The sequence below is a fragment of the Gouania willdenowi genome, chromosome 3 (genome assembly GCF_900634775.1).
Source record: "Gouania willdenowi chromosome 3, fGouWil2.1, whole genome shotgun sequence".
In the NCBI taxonomy this organism is placed as follows: domain Eukaryota; kingdom Metazoa; phylum Chordata; class Actinopteri; order Blenniiformes; family Gobiesocidae; genus Gouania; species Gouania willdenowi.
The window spans coordinates 39437727-39449819 of NC_041046.1; the positions used below are offsets into that span (position 1 = coordinate 39437727).

A 12093-nucleotide genomic window follows, 5' to 3' on the forward strand; every position below is an offset into this window, starting at 1 on the left:
CAAAATTAAGCTACACGTTTTTTTTTCGGGTAATTTTTTTAGTTTTTCTGAATATTTTTTTCTGTTTTTTGTTCTGTTTTTCTTTTCTGAATTTTCAAGATACTTGGAAATCCTGCGAGAAAATCCATCTTATGGCGACTCCTTGCTGCACGCTTCAACTTCATACCTATTCCAGGTATTTTCAGCAGTCTTCTGATTATATACACTTTAAATGCATCATTTTATATCCATGGAACATGTCCAACTGATTCTGGAGAAACATCGCTATGTCCCTCAGATCTGAATGAGCTTTCCTTCTGATCAACCGCAAAAGTCTTCAGGTGCCTGCGTAATATAGACGAATTGTAATGCCATCAATATGGCTTAAAGATAGAACTCCAAGTGTCTTAAACCAAGTTGAAAGTACATTTTGATCAAATAAAACAAGCCAGCCATGTTAGCTCTCAGTAAAGACAAATGGATTGTTTCAATTGCCCTCTAAGTACAGAAAAAAATAGTGCATAAAACAGGTAAAAAAATTTTTTCACAAAAAACAGAAAAAATGTGCATGAAAAACAGAAAAAAATACTCCAAAAAACAGTAGAAAAAATGAGTCCAAAAAACGTTTTTTTTCAAGTGAATAGAATACACTTCCATATGCGCTTCTGTACACCATCTAAACATGAAATTTGGCATTTTAAAGAAAAATCTTGTGCGCTTTCGAACTGGGAGAATAACCATAAACGGGTTGTTTTTTATTTGGTTGGGAGCTTTTAAATCTAAGCAACTTTTGTGGTGATTTTGAGCAACTTTTCAAATCCTTCTGTGATTTTCTTTTTGAAAATCGACAGGAGTGTTCAATCCCACTCCTGTCCTGACCACGAGATCAGATCAGATCAGATGACCCACAGATTGAAGCATATTATGAATATTCTAAACAGGATTCCCTCAGTAGTGGCAAGCAAAGACAGGAGCATGGGAAATGTGCCTCCCTCCGGATTCTTCCTCTTACACCGTGTCTCAGTCGTCCCAGGGTCGAAGTGTTGTTGTAAGCTGTTGTCTGATATTGTTGGCTAAGCTAAGATTGTTTGTTTACATACTGTACTTGTAAACAACTGTGAGCTCCCCATCGGAACTTTTGTTAAAGAACGCGTTTGGAAAACTGGTAATGAGTGAAAGGAGGAAGTAAACGTTCATGTTTCATCTGTCATTAAGCAGAAATGAGACGGACGCAACATTTTCACGATGAGTTTGAACGATGCAGAGGAGGGAGGCTCCTCACCCTGCTGTGTATGGTGAGGAAGAGGAGGAGGAAGAGGAGGAGGAGATTAAGGAGGCTCTAGCTGACCTGCACAGTTTCTCTCCTGATAGAGAATGTGTTATTTAATATTCATTTACCCACTTATGTAACGGCTTGAATCATGAGTTGAGCTTCTAACAAGAGGTCATCTCAGCTCCCATCATCCATCATTATTACACGTGTGTGTGTGTGTGTGTGTCTTCTCAGACTGAGTCGAGCCCGTCTTGGTCCAAGCAGGACTTTTGGACAGCATCTCTGAACTCTCTCTCTCTCTCTGTGGTCACACTCAGGCTCCTGGCACAGCGAGGCCGGTTGTTTCAGCAAACCTCAAAGTTTACACTCTCAGAGACGACTCTCCTCTTCTCACGCTGAGAAAGTGTGTGTGTGTGTGTGTGTGTGTGTGCGTCAACAGGTTCCCCCCACAGATTTGTGTGTTATATGAGCAACATGTATGATGCTCTGCACATGAAGCAATGATTCCATGGCAGAAACGCTGACAGATCACCCACAATTCAAAGTGTCATATCTCACAAATTAAGACCAAGAAAACAAGGAAGAAAAAAACTGAACAGGAGAAACATGAAAACAAAGGTAGGTTTAACTTTTTTTTTAATTGTCAAATGTGAAAAACAGTGAAATATTACCATGTAACTTCCCGCTTGGACCACTAATGGACAACTGAGCTGTTTTTACCAAATATACTTTTTGATACTATCATTAGAGAGAGAAAAATGAATGCTTCTTCTTGGTGAGGAGGGACGCCACTTTCCCTCCCGCCCATCCCGACTCAACGCGTGCACGAGTCAGGCGTGGCTACTGGTGGACCCTTGGTCTCTCCGCGCTGCCCGCGTTACACTGAACGTATTTATACACTTCAGCAGCAGGGTCATGTTTATGCTAATGATGACTCTGTTACGTAACGGGGATATGATTTCTGACTCACCCATTAAATCCTGAACACAGAAATCTGAAACAGTTTTACATTCTAAATGGTTGAATGGCTTTTTACATGTTTTAAGGAAATACATTTATGACCTAATACAGTAAATGTGTTTAGAAGAAAATGTCAGCATTTGATTTACACAGACTTTAAATAATCTTCATGGTTTGGGTCACTGCTTGGTATTAAAGTGTGTTCCTCTGTCTTAAGCCCAGTGCATTTAAGAATGTTGCATACAACAGTGTGTCAGGCTCTTACGCACAGCAGTGATTACTTACTCCTATAGAGAGTCAATGGTGAAATATGTCATAAATGTCATCACTTTCTTGGACATTACGATGTTATTCGTTCACTAGCAAGAACCACGCCACCAGAAGTGATATATGAATTATTTTGAAGGTGATTCTTTGCAGATATGTCTAGGAGGGTCGTCAGGCTCGTGAGGGAGGAAGCTCTGGAGAGTAGCAGAGGGAGACTCAGAGTGGTGGTTCAGTCTTAAGGCTGGGATACACTGTGCGATTTTTTCAATCGTTGCACTCAGCTCCAGCTCAAACTGTGCGACTCAGACGCAGACCCCGAATGTGCACAGCTCACGATTCATGTTCTCACACTGTGCAGACCGACACTCTGCCACGATCTGACTCCTCACACTGTACGTTCATACACGACACGTCGGGTCTTGTTTCCGGAAATGCAACGTACAAATTAGAAGAAGAAGAAGAACACTGAAGCGTCACCATTAAAACAGACGAAGAAGAAAAACCCGGAAGTGGAGAGACACTCGCAAATCTCAGCAAAAAGAGCTTTAAAAAAGAAAAGACGGCGATGTGATGGACCAGGAGCTGGCTGGACAGACGTTGGCTATACAGTCTGTCAATTTTACAGCGGTCCTATGGTGTTCACGTATGTGCAGTGTGAGCGTTTACGGTAAGCCGGTTCGTGGCACTGCTTCAACTGTGCGATACCCTCATGAGGAGCTCACGAGGAGCGACTGGATTTCAAACATGTTTCAAATCCTTACGACCTACGACTGCTGATCGAAAGCTGGTCGTGAGGTGTTAATTGCTTCTCATGACCCCATGAATACTACACGATGCACAACACACGATCTAGCAGAGTCTCGCACGATCCCGCAAAATTGGCGCACGAGTCAAAAATCGGCTCAAAATGGGCCAAAAATCACACAGCGTATACCTGCCATTAGGCATTCTGTATCCGAGCTGCACTTCAGCCCCCCCTGTATCTGGATTGTTGAAGAACAGAGCGGGAGAAGGAAGAAGGGGAGAGAGGGTGGGTTGAAGGTTCGAACCAAACAGAGTTGGAGAGGACGACTTTGTATAAGTGGATGAGTCACGTGATTGAGGGTGTGGTTTTAGGCGTGGTTCTGCTCCCAAACCTAAGTTAATACATTAACTTCAGTAAGAAGACCAGGAACATTACAGTCAAAGGAGTTTGACGTGGTCTTTACCAGGAAAGGAGAAATATAACTTTGAAAATGTTAGTGGGCGCAACATTTGGGCGCCACTATTAGCCATCTTACTGGTCCATATGGCAACCGTACAAATAGACACTTTCTAAACAGAAACAGGCGTGGGACGAGCGTGTGCCCTTATTTATAAGTCTGACAGTTTTTTTGCGTATGCGCTTCCCAGCGGAAGTGATCTTACCTAGGCACAGTTTTATATGAGGCCCCAGGAGAGATTAGCATGGCTTTGACTTGCAAACAGCTGTTTTTTTTAATGCAACCTCATACTTAGTACTCAAATAAATTATTCCAGTGCAAACAAATCTGCCTCCTCATCTCTGACTCGTGTCTTCTTCATACAAAACCACCATAAAACCTAGCAGCCATTGGATGCCTTTATCAAACCAGTTATGTCGACCTCCACAAACGTGAGTTGAAACTGTTTTTCATGGCATTAGCAGGTTCTTAACTCTTCATACTAATAACGCTTACTGATTATTGTCTTCTGGTTGAGCTGTCTTTGTCATTTGGGTTTCTGTGGATCCATTTAAATGAGACGACAGAGAGTTCTAATGGCTTCTGTCAGACTCCATGATGTTTTCTCAGCTCAGGATCCGTTCATTGACAGAAGCTTTCAGCCTTACAGCCAGGAGTTTATGTAAATCAGATTACAGCCATAATCCTGCTCAGACTGCCAAAGTCTGAGTTCACCTACAGGTCCTCACCTGCTTTCCCATGGGGCTCATTCATCCTTTACATTCTATAGACCAAAAATACAACACAGGTGCTTGTTATGGCAAATAGTCACATTTGAATCATCTAAATGGACTGGTTTGGGTTTCAAATTATGATAATAATGACTTTCAATGAGTTTATGAAAAGCATTTTTTATGAATTGGTAAAGTTTGGAAAGAGTGTTCAGTGATGGAAAAGCACAAGGCTCTAGTGCCGAAACAAGCAGCCTCCAACTTTGAGTTTGTTACTAGTTTTTGTTGGACATAAATTGTCTTTGGAAGCTAATTCTGCAACAATAGGGAAATGTCAGTTGTGCATTTACCAGTAGTTTTCTCTCATATCAAGTCTCATATTCTGTGAGGCTTTGAAGGACAGGCATGTTGTTGTGCTGCTTCCACTGTATATACAGTATTTTCAGTTAAAAAAAAAAAAAGTCACTTTACTCTCACATCCCTCCGTTCTGTTCATCCTGGGAGGCCGATTACGGAAAACATGTGGTTAAAGCTGCTGGAGACAATAACGAACAAGTTTCCTAACGCTGAAAATGACATAGTGTTGGACTCATGAATCAATTCATTGAAGGTATTTCTTCTGAGAAAAAGGATCATTTACTCACAAACAAATGCCGAAAGTAAAATTTGCTGCTCACAAGATTGTTTTGGACTCCCTTTCAAACATTGGCTTTGTTGGTTTATGGTCATGTGACCTAAACTTCGGAAAAGTTTCACGCAATGCATTGCGGGAATAGCAAATCCTGTATAATAATGAAATGACGATGCAGAAGTAGAAAAGTTTATTTCTGAAGTGTTTTTACTTCTGTCTTAACGTGATTTCTTCTGTTTCACCAAACAAGGAAGACAGTGCATTTGAGATCATTTTTGTTCTGGTTTGTTTATGGTGTTCTCTGTATTGTGACGTTAATCTGCGAGACATTACATTTCGGTCATGATTGTGTATTTCTGTGAAGGCCACAATATCAACATCCGCCATCGTTTTGGCACAACTTTCAATCCATGAAAACAACAAAAATGTCACTTTAGCAGAGTTTTTGTGGTCGGACGAGCCATTAGAAGTGGATAAAAATGACTTTTGGATGAAATTCTGGTACAGTTAATAAAATGTTGGTTTTTAAAAAAATTAAATAAAATAAAAAGTGAGCAGCAGGCAATCAAATAAATCATTTTCATTCCTGTTATAAAGTGATATCAAAAGTATATTGTCATGGGAATAATTTATTTTATTTATACTCTAGCTCTCTTAGTTCTGATCAGACATCAGTTTTAATCAACTTCGCCCAAGTTTCACGCTCACTTCCATTGTTTGCAGCTAAAAGTAGCTCAAACTGACCTGTCTCATGACGATCTAAACCCAGTTTATATGGGACAAATAATTATTAGTAATTAAAATTAACGGTGAGCACAAAGCAGCATGTTTCTGCTCTACTTCACAGGTTGTTTCATTGTTGTGGTCGGACCCCAAATAACACGTGTGTATCTCAGTTTGAAACATGTAAAACACACACCCTGATCACACACTTACATGCCGATACACATCTGTAAACGCATGGAATCACATGGTATTGCACACACACAACACTCACATAATTACCCACTACACGTCTGTACATGCAGACACACATATATAAACACACCTTTTTACAGCTATAATAACTTTTCTATGAGAATTTCAACAAATAAACATCAAATATGTTGAAGATCTCCACAGAAATCCTATGTTTATTCCAAATTAACCAGTGGCTCCATGCTGAAGATAACGGTGGTGGTGGTGGTGGTGTTGTTAGTGCATTGGCCTCAAAATGACTGTGAGCAATTCATGGCAAATACAAAACTAAAGCACACTCCACGTCCAGATCCAGATTAACCGGTCCTCAGCCTGAGGCCGGGGGCTGATGGCAGGTTGCTGCTGCTGGAAGGAACGGTGGAATTCCTCAAGATTACCAGCTTGAAGGGGGTCGCTGCTGCAAATAGCAGGGTGTCACAAACCAGAGGCCTGATCAGGGACCAGCAAGGCCACAGAATAAACACAGGACGAGTTAGCAACCTGCAGAGTGAGATTTGAATCTTAGTGGATGCTTTCAGTTCCTGTCCTGTTACCAAACCCAAATGAAAAATGGCTAGTTTATTTCAGAGCCGATTAAATAGGTCCACCTTGTGAAACGTGGAGTCCTTAATGGTGTTCAGACACACCTCTGCTCATCACTTTACACACACTGAAATCATAATTTAGATTGTAGTCAAGAATAGTTTTTCTGCCAAAAAAACCCAACAACAAAAATGTCTCTCAGTGCATTCAGACTAAATCACAGCATAAATGTTAAATTATGTGTATGATATCAGACCATCTATGTATGGGGTGCCAGTTGTGTATGTTAAAATAAACAGCAACTTTTCGCAACATTTAGTAACAAACCATGTTTAAAAAAAATTATGCTGTTACTTCTGAACAGATTTATACCAATGTTTGTGAAATTTATGATATTTGCTTTCTTGTAAAAATATAATATCAATGTTAAATCTAAATGCCAAATGTTTAATGCTAAATCTAAATAATACATTTTAAATCTAAATGTTAAATGTAAATCCTAAATATTAAATCTAAATTTCACGGGTGAAACTAAATATTTAGCTAATATGCAAATTCACCAGAAGTACCAAAACATCATTTTTTTCTATTCATATATATTTTCTTGTAAAATCTCATTGACGCGAACAAGCGCTATTCAGACGCTCCACATTTAGATTTAACACTTAATATTTTTTTTTTTTTAACATTTAGCATTTAGATTTAAAATTTATATTTATATTTAACATTTAAATGTAACATTTAAAAATAACATTGACATTATTTTTTTTACGAGCAAAGCAAACGTGGTTTGTTGCCACAGGTGAAAGTAACGGATTACAAGTACTCACGTTACTGTAACTGAGGTGCCTTTATGGATACTTGTACTTTTTTGAGTACATTTCTAAATCAGTAGTTTTACTCTTATTTAAGAACAATAATGTGCAAGATTTTGTCTCTTCCTTTTTAAATTTATACGCAAGAACCAAGATGCTGTATGCAAGGGAGCCGTGGCAAGATTTATTACCAAAAATAAACGTGGAGGTGAAGTAACAAGTCATTTTTACTTTGAGTACTATTTAATTGAGCTACTTTTTACTTGTACTTGAGTATTTTATGTATGACTTACTTGTACTTGTACTTGAGTATTTTATGTATGACTTACTTGTACTTGTACTTGAGTACAATTTCAATCAAGTAACAGTACTTTTACTTGAGTAGGATATATCAATACTCTTTACACCTCTGTTTTTTGCTAAATGTTGCGAAAAGTTGCTGTTTATATTAACATGCACAACTTTACAATTGGCGCCCCATATCCATAAACTTCCACTGTTTGAATTGCTAGCTGACAGCAACATTCAACAACCTGAATCACTGCCACCTACTGGATGGGAGGGAGAAACCATCCATGCTCCACAGAATTTTGGTTCTGCCTAAAGTGGTTTAAACACAGATCGTTTGAACCAAGTTCCCATTGCATCAACAAACACTCTCAACAATCTTTCTGGATTTTTCCACAGATGCCTGACCAACTCCAGAGCCAAAATCATGAGACCTAGTTCCTCCTTTGCCCGACCCCTTCTGACAAATATCCTCTTCATTTGCAGGAACAACAAGTCACTTCATCTGATGGAGTGTCTGTCACAGCGGCTCTAAGGCCAGCCTCGCAGCATTTCAGTGTTCATTCAACTACTGCAAAACATTCACCCAGTCGGCTTCCATTAGCATCAGTAAAAGACTTCTGCCATGACCCGAGCCATAAATATGCAGATCATGCTTCTGGTGAGGGAAAATATGCAGCAAAGTGAGGGGATATTTGAGGAGAATCTTGGTTCTTTGACAAAAATATGGTGTGATTTTCTTTACGTTGGTGTTTAAAGGTATTGGAAGTATGACGATGAACTGCTGTAGGAAGAAACAAAGGGTGTGTCACGTCTGTCTGAGAATACCATGTGACCTGAACAGGTTTTAACCCCATGAATCAGTTTCTTGAATACATTCTTATTGAGGAATTTCCATTGTATTTATTCCTGTTGTAGTTTCTGTTGTTCAAAGTATGACACAGGAATCATTTACCCATTCATCCATCCTGTCCTCACAAAGCTTGAAATAACTGGGTAAAAATAATGGTAGTCCATCTATCGATCATGTCCCTCACATTCACTTTTTTAGTTTCTATGTTAAGGTTGACGATCAATCTCTAGGCAGTAATGGGTTGGTTAAATTGATTATGTGATGCCGATGTATTTTAAAGGCACAGCTATGGATTAGCATTGTCAATCAGTTGAGGCTGAAGCTGACTAATGTGACATGACCATATGATTTGAACCAGAAAGCAACTGGTGTCACATGGGCTTTGTCATAAAACTATCACTTATCATTTGTCTAATTTAGTGCGGCCCCAAAAACATATACATAAAATGACGGCAAAAACTAACAAAATGACAGCAAAAACTAACAAAATGACAGCAAAATCACACAAGACAACACTAAAATACATAAAATTACTCCAAAAACTACACAAAATGATTCCAAAACAATCAGAATGGCACAAAAAAAAAACCTAACTAATAAAATTCACAAACTGGCTTCAAAAACATATAAAACTCTTTGTTCTTCCTTGTATTAATGCTCAGATTAGTCATTATTTCAATGCTGACATGATTAAGATAATATAGTCTTCAAATCTGATTCTGATTTTTGTGGCTCCCGCTGTGATTGATTTCTTGCCCATCTCAGGCCATACTGTCCTTACCAAGAATACCCCATACTCATTCTCATTCCACTCACACATAGTCTAGCACCAGGTGTTTCCATGCAGGCAGACCTGCTAGTAGTGCATCATGTTTTTCTGCAGTCTGTGCCTTCTCCTCGCCCTTCTCTCTCTTTTCTGTATCAGATGTCTTGATGCTGGAGCTGGCAGTTCCTGATCTATGGTTCACGAGAAGTCTGGGACTGAACTCCACGCCCTCCCCCTGAAAAACCTTCCCACCACCACCTCCACCTCCACACAGACCTGACGTCCTGTGTGTGTGACGCTGTTTGTTAGGTATGTACATGCATTGCTGTAAGGTGTATTGCGGCCCATCTTTCAGCCCCGCCCACCCCATAGGTGTAGTCAGGTAATGATCAGCGGATGACAACGCTTACATGAAAGAATGCGAAGAATGTGTGTGTACATATTACCTGTCCATCTGTCATTGATCCTTACTGATCCTCATTGATCCTCATTGATCCATCCTGATACCTCTATCATCTGCTAACTGCTCACAGATCACTGTCTGCGGCTTTTTGCACTAATGGGAATTTTTCCCAAGCCGCTCACACTGCTGTGTTGGGAAGCAGTTATTTTCCATTTCAAGGACCCTGAGGGGTTTTTTGATATATTTAGCTTCATATGAATGATATTTTATGTGTGATACAGTCTTCATCCGAACAAAATAGATCTTGTTTCTAAAGAGTTTTTAAAATTCTGAAGATTCTTGCGTCCAATTGTAGGGTTTAAAACAAATCTAATTATTTGGGTCTCATTCTCTGCACTTAATGCTCCAGTCATAGGACACAGCAAAACTACCAACAAAGCTACTAGTGACAAATCTAGAGATTCAGTTCCAGTTTATTAAGCAACTTTTTCAGGAAAAAGTTATTGAATAGTAAATAGTTACTTCTTCCAGTGCCCAACTTGTCTGTCCAGTCTAGTTATTAGAGCCGTCAGTATCTCAATCTACAGCTTTTATCATCCATCATTCATCCAATAAAGCAGGGGTTCTCAACCTTGGGATCAAAACCCTATAGGGGTTGCGAGATACTGGGAAGGTGACGTCAGACGCCTTCAAGAAACTAACAATGTTTTTTGAACATTTTGTGCCCATTTTTACTTATTTTTACGCTTTTTCTGCAACAACACAAAACTTATGCCATATTTTACCCTATTTTCATCACTTTTTCTTGCCATTATTTTTGCTCCTTTTAATGCATTTTTGCTACATTACTCCATTTTCTGCCACTTCTCCATCAAATTTCAATGCCTTTTCTGCACATTTGTTACACTTTAAAGTCATTTTTTTTTTTGTTGGCGATTTTAAACCCTTTCCACCACTTTTCCCATGTGTCACATATGTATGTTGACCCCTATATTTTAACTTTCAACCTATTTTCATCATATTTCATGCTTATTTTTGCCAATTTAACCTCAATTTGTCATGCCTATTATTTGCCAGTTGCTAATTGTTCCTACTTTTTAAATGACATTGAATGTTCATGTCTGTGTTCAACCACCTTCAGGTACAGTGGGGGTCCCCATTCTTTGGAACCTTTATTTTGGGGGTCGTGGGATGAAACGGTTGAGAACCACTGCACTAAAGTGTTCACGTGATAATTAACCCTTCGCCATGATATCTAGAAACGCTGTATATTGAACCAAACTTACGTAGACTCACACCTTCCCTGCATTATTCCCAGTTAACATCAAGGTTAATCTGTGGACTAAGATATGAAACTCCATGTTAGTGTTGTTGTAGTAAGACTGTAGAAAAAACAGCAACATGTTTATTAAAAGGAAGGAAATACAGAATATATTTTATAATCTCAACCTATGTTTTCATTGTTCATGTATTACTGTGTGTGTGATACATTTTTTGTCCCACTGCAGGTCAACCCGACCTGTTGTTGACGTTGCTGAGCTACCGCCTCCCACTTGTCTCTGTCTGTGGATTCAGCAAGAATCAACCTTAAAGCAGTACGCGCCACCGATAAGCCCTGAACGCACCGCGGCTGTGATTATGTGTGTATGAGCAGGTAATCCCTCCACACCCAGCCAATCCAGACGCTGGGTGGGTGGAGTCCTAATCCCCCAATTATCATCAATTATTCACCTACGTCCAATTAGATAGTCTGCAAGGAACACACACCCACACACGCACACACACACACACACACCACAGTAAACCTTTTAAATCTGTCAGAATGAAAAGCAGTATTTCATTTTCATTTTGTAAAACTTTGATGTTTGTTCGATGATGAGAAAGAGGGTGATTTCCTGTCCTTATCATCTAATCATCTCCCCGCCCTCATGTTTATTAGCTCTCATTTTATATAAAAATATATATTTTATGTATCAAAAAATCCTTTTACAACTGTTTTAACTGGATTTTACAAAGTTTAGGATTTTTGCTTAAAAAAAAAGCAGGTTTTGATTCTGATTTCAATCAGGGCAGACCATCCCACAAGTGGGGTGAAAGAAGATTAAAAATGTCCTGCTCTAAAGACAAAATTACCGATGTATACATTTCTATTAAATATTTTTAAAAAGCCTTAAAAAAAAGTTTGATTGATAAAATGTCTGATCATGTCTCTGCCCTCCTCCCACTTATTGGACTACATCTGCCCTCGATGCTGGTATGACCCACTGGTTCCCATTAGGCCAGGACAAGAAGAAAAAGTAAAATTATATGATTAGTTTGATTTTAGATTTAATTAATCACAATCCCGAATTGATTCCATGTCTGATGACAGCAGCAAATTACATTTTTCTCTTGTTTTGTACTTTTTTTATGCTGATCCTTCTTCATTTATAACCATTTGCAGAAG

The 12093-nt window shown here is 39.1% G+C and overlaps 1 long non-coding RNA gene across 1 annotated transcript; it reads left to right on the top strand.

The window, feature by feature from the left end:
• The first annotated feature begins 1553 nt into the window (after positions 1-1553).
• Positions 1554-11563, top strand: LOC114457677 (uncharacterized). Its single transcript, XR_003672953.1, has 4 exons — positions 1554-1870; positions 8112-8286; positions 8385-9553; positions 11156-11563. It is a non-coding gene; the product is annotated as an uncharacterized LOC114457677 (long non-coding RNA).
• Positions 11564-12093: the final 530 nt, after the last annotated feature.